This window comes from Nymphaea colorata, unplaced genomic scaffold (genome assembly GCF_008831285.2).
Source record: "Nymphaea colorata isolate Beijing-Zhang1983 unplaced genomic scaffold, ASM883128v2 scaffold0699, whole genome shotgun sequence".
Classification (NCBI taxonomy): Eukaryota; Viridiplantae; Streptophyta; class Magnoliopsida; order Nymphaeales; family Nymphaeaceae; genus Nymphaea; species Nymphaea colorata.
Window position 1 is genome coordinate 14050 of NW_022205205.1, and position 14611 is coordinate 28660.

General features: G+C 47.7%; 1 pseudogene; it reads left to right on the plus strand.

The window, feature by feature from the left end:
* Positions 1 to 2090: 2090 nt before the first annotated feature.
* LOC116245494 (uncharacterized) lies at positions 2091 to 5656 on the plus strand (annotated as a pseudogene).
* Positions 5657 to 14611: the final 8955 nt, after the last annotated feature.

The window sequence follows — 14611 nt, forward strand, 5'->3', positions numbered from 1 at the left end:
AAGGAGAAGAACCAGAACGTAGGAGCCTCGAGGGTGACCAACAAGTCGAACAAGTCAAGGATAGCGTGACCTTCATTTTCTAATTTATACTCTACTATTACTATTCACATTATAATCACCAAACATAAAACCCACGCATGGCTTTGTATAAAGTAGCCAAGATTGCCAGCAAAGTGGTGAATATCTTCACCCTATAGTCGCTCCTTCACCAGGACTCATCAATAAAGCTCTCCATGCCTCCACCCCCAGCATCATCACGACTGTCCTTCCTGAAACACACGCCAAATATTAGCAATAAATCAGCCAGCTTTCCGCAAATCCAAATCTGAGAATAGTGCCCTATTATTATCCTCTCGTCTATGCCCACCATGCCAGTGCGATTCACTACTAAACAACGGACAATCCAAGCAGGGTCTCTCTCCTCATCGGTGATACCAACCCACAGATGATATCAAACTGGACGTCAAACGCACTATCACCTTGGAGGAGGTTTGCAGAGCCTTTCCCGAAAAAGTTCCGCTTTCCATGCGGGATAAGAATAGCGCTGCTGCTCGGGAACGGCTGGAGGATAGAGTCGGCATGAAGATGAGTCGGGAAAAAGTGATTCAGTTTGAGCATATCTTGGTCGTTAGTCCGCAAATTCACATGTGGGATGAGGCTTTCCAGGTCATACTGGATTGCCAGCCTACTCCTATCCTCTTCCCCTATCTGAAGCCAAGGATCCAGCAGGACTAACTATACCGTTTAGGTTTGGATGATTTCATGAGCGGACTAAAAAGATCCATTAAACAGTATCAACAGCAGTCAAAACGCATCCTGCTTTGAACTTGGTCCATTTCGACCAAAGAAAGCAACTGAATTGGTTGATTAGCTAGATAGCTGCTTAGGCATCGCAGATGACATTGATGAAAATTTCTTCACTGAGCCACCCAAAGTGAAGGATGCGGTGGAGCTGTTCGGATCGTAAAGGACTAACTGGAGCGCTATGATGATATATGAATAGTAGTGATATTGTTGATGGTATGATATGTTGGACACATAAAAAGTAGGTAAATAAGTTCATACGCTCTTCTTGTTCTTTAGTTTTGGAGGAACACCTCATAGGAAATGGATATGCCAGCTGGTGGCCAAGCCTGTTCTCCTTTGAACTCGATATCCCGCTTGAGGATGATGATGACGGATGATCCCTATTTCAATCTTATTTCATTGGAGTTTTCACTCAGTTCCACCTTATTCTTGATGCGGTAGCCAGCCTGTTTCAATTTTCTACATATATTATTGTTACTTGTTGTCGATGGTGATGATCATGATGAAATTGTCGTTTTTGCCTGTTTGGAAGTGATCGTACCGTAGCCATCGTATCGAAATCGTCGTTTGCCATTATCCAGCTTTGCTTCTTGTGAGGGAAAGGATAAATAACATTTTTTTCCTCTTTTCTTGCCTTGTTGATAGCACCTCAGAGAGAAAAGTTGTCTGTTACTTTTTGTTCATTTTGTATTCCCCAATCATCGTATCCTCTGAGGAGGTGATATTGAGCAACGCCGATACTAGGGAAGTAGCTTTTAGACTTTGAGCCTGATGATATACCTTCCGGGACGCAACTTCAAGTGGTAGGTTGCTTCATTGGCATATCCTCTGAAGTAGTCTGAAGCTATGTGTCAAATTTGGAATTGGAGGGATTGAGGAAATACCCCTACTCATTCTTTAGGATGTCTAGCGTAAGCTTTAAGCGTAACTGTAACTGCCCTCGACGTTTGCCTGCTATAGGCATCTTCCGATGCATATCTTGACGGCTGGCGGGAAACTTTACCCCTATTATGCTTCTTTGTGATTTCCGTAATCTGAAGCCTTTACTGATGGAAAATGGAAATTGATACTGGTCCTTCTCTAGATTAATCCTTCACCCAGTACTTACAATTTGATGAAAGTAGCCTTGGACTACCTCGCATCGAGGTTGATCGTATACTTATTGTAGTGAAGTTGTTCCGGTTTGCTGTATTTGCTTGTCGTGTAATAGATGAGATGGAAGACGTTGATGAAGGTTTTAAGCGGAATTATGAATTCCCCCTCGCCCAGATCTATCTTCTACGATGGCTTTTCGATATCTTTCTCTTCAGTGCATCCATTCCACCCATCTCCTACGAAGCTCCTCATCTTCAGGAAGATATTCCCGTATCTTGGTAATACCCCGTGATCAGATAGGCGGCGCAGTTGGGAATGAGTCCAAAGAGGCCCACGTTTCGATCGTTCTTGGTCTTGCCGATATAGAAGTAGTCGTTTTTGCTGGAAGGGCCTATCTTCGATATGATTGTCTCCAGGTCCTCAAGTCCGGGATTGAAGATTGCCCAATCCGGAAGGAGAAAGCCTTGATGAAAGAGAAAGGCTCGCAAGCATCTAGGTGATCGTAACCCTTGTTGAGCTTTGCCCAGGCTTTGAGGATGATATGCACCCACGGTTTGTCTTCAAGGAAGGGATGAGAAACAGCTTCTTTCTTCACCTCATCGTAGTAGATGAAATCATCGACGATGATCTTGGCGATGCGACCGCCTTGCACCACCGCCACGTGATAGTATCCCTGCTCGCTGATGCTCTTGGGCTCGATTAGGCTCAGGAAGTGCCACTAGGGCAGCATCTTCAACTCCGCCAGGTAGGTCGGCCTGCCCACCACCCCTCTTCCCCTCTCTCCGGCCTCGCTATCCGACCCGCTTTCTCCTTGTGCGCCCGTGATGGGGGCATTTTTGGGGTATATGTCCCTCATGCGCTTCCGGATGACTCCTTTTGGCATTTTTTACTAAGGCAATTTGAACTGGTCGTCCTCGAAGAGCTCCTGACTGGAGAGGTTTGCCGAGTATTTGCGCAATTTGGTGAAGGGGTCGCGGAGGATTTCGGAATCTTCGTTTTCGTCATCGACGATGATGATGTTAATGGCGGGTACGTTGTGCTATCGCTACTATTGTCTATCCATTGATTTAATTAACTCAAATAATGAGGAAGATTATGATGGGTGGAGGCGGAGCGGGAAAGGATTGGAACATGAGAGGGGATGGTAATGGTGGAGAGAGAAAGAAAATGGAGGTGATTTTGATAATTTTAATTGAAGATATTTAGCTTTAATCGACGGATAATCAACTAATAAAAAATCTGTAAACACCATCAAAACTTTGACCATTGGTCCAATCCCCACCGTTCTCTCTTTCCTATCTTCTGCTCACCTATTTCCCTTCACCTGCTTGTTGTTTTACTTTTATGTATTAATAAATAAGTTGATCATCACATTCAATCTTAATTTGATTTGAGTATATGTAGATCAACAGTTTCCAGATCACCGGTCCGACCGACCCTGCCTGTTACGGTACTTTTGACTTCACGACGACCATCATCGTGATCATTATCAGCTGCGTGCTGGGTATCGCATGGGCCATCTTCAACTTCCTGCAAGTGAAGAGCATCAACGTCATCAACAACTCCTCAGAATCCTCCCGACAGCTCGTCAACGAAGTCACTGAAGAGCAAAGAAAATTGCTCATTTAGCTCGGTGATAAAATCGCAAATGTAAGTCCTCTGTTACTTAGGGAGCCGTCGAGTTCCTCAAGCAGGAATACCTGATCTGCCTGATCTTCGTGGTGGTGATGTTCATCGTCATCACCTTCCTCACCCAGGAGGGAGTCATGACCGCCATCGCCTTCGCCATTGGAGCCATCATCTCCATCGTTTGCGGTGCTGTCGGCATGGTTATTGCCACCCAACCAACTTCAGGACCACCTACTGCGCCAGAGAGGGACTCGCTCCCGCCTTCAGAGTCGCCTTCAGAGCCGGCTGTGCCATGGGTTTCGCCTTGGTTTCCCTCGGTCTTTTGGGTAATACTCCAAAGATTTAGTCCTCACTGTCCTTATTCTGATCTACAAGTCGATCAACAACAGCGGAGACTACTATGACGGCACTGGAAACGATTATAAGAAACTGTTCGAAGCCATTGCAGGCTACGGTCTCGGAGGATCCTTCGTCGCTCTCTTCGGCAGAGTGGGAGGAGGTATTTACACCAAGGCTGCCGACGTCGGCGCCGACCTCGTCGGCAAGGTCGAGAAGGATCTGCCCGAGGACAGTCCCAAGAACCCCGCTACCATCGCCGATAACGTCGGAGACAACGTCGGTGACGTGGCTGGCATGTCTGCTGATCTCTTCGGTTCCTTCGCTGAGTCCACCTGCGCTGCTTTGGTCATCTCCTCAGACACCCTGCTGGGCCAAGTGGGATGCTACCAATACTTGTCAGTCCTCTTCTATCCCCTCCTGCTGATCGCCGTCGGCATCATCGTCTGCCTGTTGGTGAGTACTCTTTCCACCCACATTATGCGCGTGGAGACTAAGAACAAGATCGAATCTACTCTGAAGGTGCAGCTGATCGGTTCCACTGTGCTCTTGCTCGGCATCACCTACGTGGTGTGCATTTTCTCCTTCCCCACCACCTCCATCCTGGTCAAGATCGTCAGCATCAATCCTCCAGCCGTCACCACTACCAACTTCGATAGATGGGTGCCCTATCTTTGCTCCATTCTCGGACTCATCTCAGGCATGATCATTGCTGCCTTCACTGAGTATGTTACTTCCCACGCCTACGGACCAGTCAGAGAGCTCGCCTCCACCTGCAAGGCCGGTGCTGCTTCCAACGTTACTCTCGGCCTCGCTTTGGGATACATGAGTACCCTCATCCCCGCCATCTTCATTGCCGTCACTGCCTTCGTTGCCAACGACCAGTTGGGATACTACGGCGTCGCCCTCTCTGCTCTGGGCATGCTCTCCAACTTGCCCCTTTCCCTCGCCATCGACGGCTACGGACCCATCAGTGACAACGCCGGAGGTATTGCCGAAATGGCTGAAATGGGAGAAGAAGTCAGAGACAGGACTGACGCTCTTGACGCTGCCGGAAACACCACTGCCGCCATCGGAAAGGGATTCGCCATCGGTTCAGCCGCCTCGTCTCACTTTCCCTCTTCGGAGGCTTCCTCCACAACGCAGGACTCGACATTGACAGTCAAGCCAAGAACATCGCTCTCACCAAGCCCGAAATCTTCGCAGGACTGCTGCTCGGAGCCATGCTCCCCTACGTCTTCTCCGCCTTCACCATCAGATCTGTCGGCAAGGCCGCCTTTGGCATGGTCGAGGAAGTCAGGAGGCAAATCCACAACGACCCTGGAATCTTGGCTGGAACCTCTGAGCCTGACTACAAGGCTTGCATCAGGATTTCCACCATCTCCTCCCTCAGAGAGATGATCGCGCCCGGTTGCTTGGTAATTTCCTCATAATTTAGGTCATTTTCTCCCCCCTGCTGCTCGGTTTCGCCTTCGGTCCTAGGATCCTGGCCGGTTTCCTGCCCGGAGCCATCGTCAGCGGTGTCCAGATGGCCATTTCTGCTGCCAATACCGGAGGAGCTTGGGACAACGCCAAGAAGTACATCGAGAGTGGCGCTATGCAAGATGATGCTGGAAACATCGTGAGAAAGGGATCCGAGATCCACAAGGCTGCAGTGGTTGGCGACACTGTTGGTGATCCTCTGAAGGATACTTCAGGACCAGCTCTCAACATCCTCATCAAGTTGATGGCCATCATTTCGCTGGTCTTCGGAAGCAAGTTCACTGAAATCCACCCCAATCCCGCTTGATAGTTATATCTATAGCTATACCCTCTCATTGGAATATAAAGGAATATATAGGGTTCTGTTAGGAGGAAGTAAGACAATTATACATTTAATTTTATTGATATTTATAATTATAGGCCATCGATGAGTCTTGAGGTCAATCCCTAGAAGATGCTGTCGAGCATCCACCAGAGCAACCCATCCAAAAGTACTCTTCTTCCGATCCCAAGGCAAAATCACGCAATAAGCAACCACATTCGCCGAAAAACTTCGATAGATCAAATCGATGATCACCAACGTCCTCCCCCACGAGAAACACCACGACCTCATTCCCCATCTCGATTAACTCAATTAAATCTACCTTGCAGATGTCCAGAAGGAAAGGCATAAATTCGATAAAAGTAGTGGTGAGACTAATTAGATGGATAGTAGACTGAGGAATGGAGGGCGAGAGGGCGAAAAAGCGAAAAAGTGATGCTGTAGGTGAGAGAGGGCATGAAGTTGACGACAGAGCTTAAAATGTAGGGGCAGAATCGAGTCAAAAGTCCCCAGAATAAGATGGAAGAGCGAAAGTTTATTAAGTTTTAGCCAAAAAAGGTAAAAGGAGTGACTCCCGGCCTGGGAAATATACTCAAAAATGGAGGAAATGTATGAGGATTATGATTGCATATACAAGCTACGCTTCCATTCTTCACGTATACATAAAATGCATGCTCGTATGATCATCTGTTTATCTTCTCTTCCGGTTTTCTCTTGATGGAACTCATGGTTTTTAATTTTGGCCCAACGATGGGACTAAAAGCTTCTTTCATTGGCGTTTTGATTTGTTTTGCCATTTCGATTTTCTTCTGAGGAGGAAACATCATGGATGGGATTTAAGGATTGGTAATCTTGAAGTCATTTTTGAACTAAAGAGTGATGACTTTCTTGTTGGCAATCGGGGTGCTTTCCAAGTTCTTCTTCATTATCCTCTCCTTGTGCTTCTTTGTTTCTTGGATTTGGCGAAGGAGGCCGGATTTCATTTTCTTCTCATCGACAACAACAACAAAGGAGTAATGAGGTGTGTAGACATACTTATCGACGCATGAGTATCCCTTGCATCCTCCGTTGAGGTTGTAGAAAATTACCTCGCTGGTTTGCAAATCGACGTATTTGATATCCACGCTGAAACTCTACAGTTCCTAAATTGAGGTCAGCTAGTCCCTGGTGGTGAAGAACTTGATTAGCCAGCCGTTGATGAACTTGCTTGGCATGTACTCACGGGCGTTAGGCTCCTTTCGCTAGAAATAAAGGTTGTTCCAGAACTAGAGATGCGCATTTCCTTTGAAAGTTTAAGTAAATTGCTGCAGGACAGGTTTTAAACCTCTAATATACTTTTTCAGCTGACCGTTGACGTCGAATTGTTCCAAATTCTCCAACTTTTTCTCTAGTTTTTGCCAGTCTTCGAGAGTGCCTGCCATGTGGGCATTAACGATTCCGCATCCTCCACCTTCCCGGGTATAATCGAAGTATTTCTTGCAGGTATTCATGACGAGAGCGGTGGAAAATAGCCTTTCAAAGAGACCAGTGCTTGTGAAATTGCATTCCAGCTGGTCGACAACACCCTCCACTGTATTTTTCTTAATCTCTCTGATGATTCCGTTCAAAAATGGGATCCAATCATACAAGTTTCTGTCGGTTTGCACAACCAGCTCCTTCTTGCCTTAGTGCATCACGAAAGCAGTCCTCAGCTCTTAAGCGTTATCGTCGACGTATTTGGTGAACCAGAGCATGATCATGTTCCAAATCTCATCGGGTTTTATCTTGATATCTCCATGCTCCATGTAAGCCTTGTAAAAGGCTGTGAAAAAGCCATTATTCGAGTAGTTGGTGAAAGGTGTGTTCTCCATATAAGTGTATATCTTAGTCTATTCTTTTATTTCCAGATATCTTCCCCTTGGCGTCTTTTTGGCTTTGATTTGCTTACTTTCTAGGAAGGCTCTGGATGGGTATGGTCCTGTATCCCTTGTAAACTTCCTTGAATTCAGCCTGATTGGTATGCTGTTGGTCTTTTTTCTTCTCGGCCAGTTGGATCCAGATATCGTCGAGAAAGGACATTACAACAACTCAATAAAATAAAATGGAATTAGGGTATGGATTGGGTTAAATATTTTGAAATATGATTGATTCTGATGGAAAAATAGATTGTTTTTTGTGAGGACAATAAGGATAAAATTATTGCACTTTGAAACTCTGGTGGGTGGAGGTTCTTTAAAATAAATTGATAAAATTTAGTAAACTGCCAAATGTAGATTTTTAATTAAATAATTGCAACTCCAAATGTAATGAGAGGTGGATCATTTCTTGGCGTTGGTTTCCTTTGGCTTCTTTTACTCCATCTTTATCTCCACTTTCTTCACCTGGGCAGCTGGTTGCAGCTTAGGCGGAATCACTGGTTTGAATGCTTACTTTGGGGCTATTTTTACCTGTTTTATTGGTTATTACTTCTTCACCAGTGCTGGCTTAGGCACATTCTCCACTTTTTCCATCCTCTTCTCAGGTTTAATCTCTACTGCTTTCTTCTACGGTTTGACTTCTACTTTTTTCTCCACCTTTTTGGTAGCCATCCTGGCCTTATAATAAATCTCAGACTTTGTCTTTCTGGCCAATTTCCTAGTCTCCACTTCATCTTCCAGGATGGCGAAGGAATAATGAGGAGTGTATACGTTTTTATCGACGCAAGTATATCCTTTGCATCCGCCATTCATGACAAAAAGAGTAACTTCCTTTGTCACCAAATCCACATATTTGATATCGACGGTGAACCTTTCGAGTTCCCTCACATCGGTGATCTCGTCCGCGGTGGTGAAGAACTTGATTAGCCATCCGTTGATGAATGTGGATGGCTCGTAAGCTCTCATCTATGGATTTTTTCGCTAGAAGTAAAGGTTGTTCCAGAATTCGAGGTTAGCGTTTCCCTTGTAAGTCTCGGTGAACTGCTAAAGGACTGGCTTTAGGCCTCGGATATACTTCTTTAAGTTTCCATCCACATCGAAATGCTCCAAATTGCAAAGTTTTTCCTGCAATTTTTCCCAATCTTCCAAGACGCCGCCCATATGAGCATTGACAACTCCGCAGCCGGCTCCAAATCTGGTGTAATTGAAGTATTTTTTGCATGTATTCATGACCAAAGCGGTGGAGAACATGGTTTCGAAGAATCCAGTGCTGCTGAAATTGCACTCCAGCTGTTCCACCACTTTCTCAACTGTATTTTTCTTGATCTCCTTGATGATTCCCTCCATGAAGGGTACCCAGTTCTCCACGTCCCTATCGGTGATGACGATGAGTTCCTTCTTGCCGGCGTGGTTGACGAAGGCGTTTCGGAGTTGTTCGGCGTGGTCTTCCACGTACTTGCTGAACCACATCATGATCATCATCCACACTTCGTCAGGCTTGATCTTGATGTCTCCATGCTTCATGTAGGCCAGGTAGAAGGCGCTGTAGAAGCCGTTGCCTGTCTTGGCGGTGATCGGCTGGTTCTCCATGTAAGTGGACAGCTTGAAGTCCTTGCGCGCCCACAGCTTCTTCCCCTATGGAGTTTTTTCCCCCTCTTCGTGAGGGATTCTTTCCAAGTCCTGGATGTGAATGGTGCGATATCCCTTGTAGACTTCCTTGAAGTCGGTTTGCTTGCTGGGGATTGTTTGTTCCTTCTTCAGGGCCAGTTTTTGCCACAATTAATCGAGAAACGACATCTTTTTGTTATATTCCAGGCAAAACGCATCCCTTAGGATATAGCGTATGGAATTTTAAAAGTTTGATCATTTCCGAGCACAGCCAAAAATCATATATTTATTCAAAATTGCAATCCATGTCTTCTCACCTAAAAATATCAAATCTCTATCCTCCGTATCTCTTGCATTTGATCCTTTGCGGGGGACGGTTTGTCGGGTGAGATGGTGATTAAGTTTGGTGACGATTTAATAAAGAATTAATATAAATATAAAAGATGGCTCTCCGCATGAGCAAGCGACTGCAGAAGGAATACGAGTCGATCCAAAAGAATAACCAGGACATGAAGGTGCTGCTTCCCAACAACGACCTCGCCCTCTGGCACGTCAACTTCCTCGGAGCCAAGGGCACGCTCTACGAGGGATAGACCTTCACGCTTCAATTACGGTTCTCCAACGATTATGTACCTCTCGCCCCACCAAGCCCATCGACTCTCCAGAAGTCATCTTCATCGGACACATCCCAGTCCACGAGCACATCTACTCCAACGGTTTCATCTGCCTCTCCATCCTCTACGACGGTACCAGTCCCTTCATTTAGAGTGGTCGCCCGCCCTCACCGTATCCTCCATTTGCCTTTCGGTCCTGTCGATGCTCAGCAGCGCCCCCAAGAAGATAAAGCCTCCCAATGACGCTTAGTTTGTGAAGCGGGCGGCGGGAAGAGGACCCAAGGCCTTCCTGTGGAGCTACCATGACGATAAGGCGTGAATGATTGATCGATAAACGTATCACTCCAATTCCATCACCCGGGGATTTATCACCAAATAAGTATGGGTAAACTATCTTGGAGCGGGAAGCGTGGTGGAGGGATACAATGCAGTGCTGTGGGGGAATGGGGTGTGAATGGTTTATGGGAGATAGAATCATGATTGGGTCATAGGGGGATGGGTGGCTTGGACGAATTGATCTTCCTGATGGTCAGATTGATGCTTTTGGACTATTTTACTCTGTTTGCAATCACCAAATTCCGCAAGCCGTTTTCTCTCCTCAGTTTCTCCAGCTTTCCCCTTTCCAGTCCTTTTTTTCCCTCCTTCAAGAGCCAATCCTTACGCTAGAATCCCTGTATTTTGATTTCTTTCGGCCTCTGGCTGTTGGGTGTCAATTTGGTGAGGCTGAATGGGTTGCTTTTCTGCATGATTCGCCTGATGAGGGTGAGCCTGCTTGGCGGTTGCTCCAAAATGGCCAATTTGGGACGGTGGCTGTCCTTGCTGGCCTTGGAATGGATGGTGCAGCTGAGATCCAAAGGCTATGGAGGGGACGGGCTTCGCTTGTCCGACCTATACCGACCGTGTATGGTGATCCTGAGGGAGGAAGCGTGCGAATTCACCAGTGTGGTGGGAAAGGGCGGCTCTGCTGGTGAAGTCTGGGAGCGTCTTAGTCTCTGCTTGGTCATTTTGAGACGCTGGATCATGTGTCTCTGCTGGGACGGGAGCGAGAGGAGGCGGATAGGGTAGCTCTAGCAGTATTAGAGCATGTCGCTTGCCTGGCCTGTTAACATTTAATAACCCAATAGCTTATACGATGCAATCAGAGGTAAAAATAATCAAAACTACCAGGAAAAGCTCGATTGGCAAGGTTAAACAAAGTAATGAAGTTATGTCTTTAATCTCAAGCAGCAACTGCATTTGAAAGCCATATTCGGTGTGTTTTATTCACTGGACAATTGATTGGATTTTCAATCTACCTCCATAATACCTCCTCGCGTTATCTTCCCAAGCCGCGCATCCTCGCCCTTCTCTGCTTATCCTTGAAAAGTAATATCAATCAATGAAGAGGAGGTACTCTTCCTGGGGGTCGTGTTTTCCTCCTTCCACCCCCACACATCGTCCACCATGTCGTGCTTCCCTGCCTCCTCGCAGCTGGTGAAGCCGGTTTCCTTCTTCACCAGCACTCCGGTCGACGCCTGCTCGTAGAAGCACTCCTCCTCTTAGAACAGCCTCACTTGCGAGTATTGCGCCTCGAGCAGGAGCGAACGCTGGTACCGGTACTCCTGCTGGTCGATTATCTGGCGCATCGTCTCGAGGGCCGGTTCGTTGCTGCAGGCGTCGGGGACGGGCAGGGAGTGGCAGACGCGCTGAGTGGAGAAATTTTTACGTTGAGGGATTCGGCGAGGGGGGCGTGCCTGAGCGAGGGGGCAGGGCGAGGGTGGGGAAGATGGCTTGCAGTTGGGCGAGGGCGTTATCGAGGGCGTTCTGGGAGGCCATGGGTTTATGATTAATTTATATTCATATCCATGACAAAACTATAGTTGTTAAGATTTAATACTAAAATTATCACCACCCAACACACCCAAAATGTGAAAGATAAATCAACGAACCCCGAAGGACATGCCCCAAGCCAAGAACAGGGCAAAACCAACTTAAGACACCCTTTGAAAGATTACTTACTTTTTTTTGTTATTGGCTGCGGTTCGCAATTTACGGCGTTTATTGCTTTTCTCATAAGATAAGCAAGAGGTTTGCGGGATAACCATGGGAAGGGAGGCGCGTATTGGCGAGCGTTGCTCGGAGCTTCCTTTTTTTGTTTTTGCTACTCTATAATATATTGATGAGAATTAGGTCTCCCTTCTTCAAACGTTAGTACGACCTCGGAAAGGCCGAACTCGTCGGCAAGGGTACCTTTGCACAAGTATCCAATTACCCATGCAGGTGTTCAGGGTATTCGACTCTGAGCTTAACGACTCCTTGGCAATCCGGAAGGTGAAGAAGAGCATGGGCGACCCCGAGGACATCGCCAAGGAGAAGCAGATCAACGAGTAGTTGCGAAAGGTGGACAACGAGAACATCCTCAAAATCTACGACATCATCGAGCAGCCCGACACCGTCTGGTACATCACCGAGTACTGTTCTGGCGGATCGCTCTGGTAATGCTGGCCTGAGGTAGGGACGCGCTCAACCTCTGCAAGGACAACCGTCTGGACGAGCGCGAGAGTCTGGAGTGCATCCTGCAGGTGAGCAAGGGCGTGCAGGAGCTGCACAACCACCGCATCACCCACCGCGACCTCAAGCCCGAAAACATCCTCCTCAAGACCAAGTACGTTCCTGGCAAGCCGCTCCCGCTCATCAAACTGGCGGACTTCGGCCTGAGCACCCAGAAGATCATCATGGAGACGATCGCAGGCACCAAGGAGTACATCGCTCCCGAGCAGGCCAAGTTCCACAACTACACCAACGCGGTCGACGTCTGGTCGCTGGGCATCATCCTCGACGAGATCCTGCACGGCACGCCCTTCTACTCGGGCGAGGACAACAAGGAAGTCTTCAACAAGATCCTCAAAACGCCCTTCAAGGTCAGGAACGAAGCCATCAGGCCAGCGATCAAGGAGCTGCTGGTTAGTCTCCTCAAGAAGAAGCCGTACGAAAGGCCCATCATTGCAGTCATCAGGTCGACGATTGAGAAGATCTTATAATAGATATAGACTTCCCACCTATAGCAGACCAGTCTGACTCAAAAATCGACCAGCATATAGCACCTGAACAACATCCAAGAGGTGTCGAAGCTCAACAGCGAGTCCAGGGCCACCAAGAACAACTCGGAAATCAACATCGTCCTCCCCCCTCCAAGGAAACATCACGCTCTTCACCAAGAAGCACTACGAAATGGGCAAGCTGCAGATCAGCAAGGAGATCAGTCCCACCAGCAAGGAGGGCAACCTCACCAGCAAGGAGGGCAACCTCACCAGCAAGGGAGTCCACAGCGATCGCAAAGTTCCCGACCTCACCAAGACCGTCTCTCCCATCAGCGCCAGGCGCGACGAGCATCCCCTGACCGAGCACAAGCTGGCCATCGACAAGCACCACATCAGGTCAGATATCGTCGAGACAGACAGGTCCAAGATAGAAAGGCGGCCCATCTCCAAGGTGGAGTCGTCGTCCAAGTCCCCCCAGATGATGGCCATCACTGACAAGATAACCATCGTCAAGAGCGAGAAGCGCAAGATGGTGAATAGTTCCATCAAGAGGGAGGAATTCAAGGGGGACGTGATGAGCGTTTAGGAGTACGCGCAGAGGATGGCAAGGCAGAGGGGCGAGCTGCTGGGTACGCAGCTAAAACTAGGCAAGTAGCTCAGCTTCATCCCCAACACCTATCTTTCGGGCAGCGACTTCCAGTAGCAGTGTCCCAGCGCGTAGGATCGATCAGATAGTTCAAAAAACGATACAATTTCCTCAACTGCATCACCACCAGCGAGGACTATGAGGTGCGGCTCGGCCTGTCGATGCGGGACATCGAAGCCCACAGGGAGAAGGCTGAGGACGAGTTGTTCAAGGTGCAGTAGTCGGTGAAATAGATCTTTTTCAGCCAGTTGGATTCCTTCATCGACCAGTACGTCGAGAAGGTTCTGAAGTGATGTTTGATATTGCTTGTTGCGTGGGTTGGGTCCGCGGTGTATCTCTTCGGTATATCGCTGATTTAAATTTCAATTCGGTATTAATTTTTTATTACTTTTAACATATCTATGATCAAGTAGGCAATCCTGGTGGGCGGCATCGCCTTCTACGCGTTCGTCATCAGCACCATCGTCAAGGATATCCGTATTTTCCCTTTTTATAAAGGCGACGAAAACTTCAGCAAGTCCTTCCTCCGCATCATCGACAACGACAACGACGGGATCATCACCAACAAGGAGCTGAAGGAGTTCAACGCCTGTCCCGAATACGACGGGAAGAAGTTGACCAGGGAGTTCAAGGAGTACGGGAGGAGAGCCGACCTCAACGAGCTCTCAGAGTTCCTTAATCCTAAATTGGGTAGATAGGATTGGATGTAGTCCTGAAGATGGTTGAGAAGTGCGTCGGAGATATCGAGTCTGCCACCAATCCTGACCACCTCAAGAACCTCAATCGTGAAGAAATTGAAAAGGCCCTCCTCGAAGCCTATGACTTGGACAACGACAACGAGATCAAGTGGGCTGAGTTCAACATCTTCAACCAATTCCTGAAGAAGCAGCCCAAGAACCTCAGGCAAATCTTCAGGTTCTTCGACAAGAACCACAACTGGAAAATCGAGCACAAGGAGATCCAGAAGTGCAAGCCCAGACACATCATCGACTTCCTCGGAACTGGAAAACGCAAATGATCACCCATCACATCAACACCCACCATACACACATATATAATACCCATAACAACGGGGTTGGGGTTGGGGTTGGGGTTGGGGTTGGGGTTGGGGTTGGGGTTGGGGTTGGGGTTGGGGTTGGGGTTGGGGTTGGGGTTGG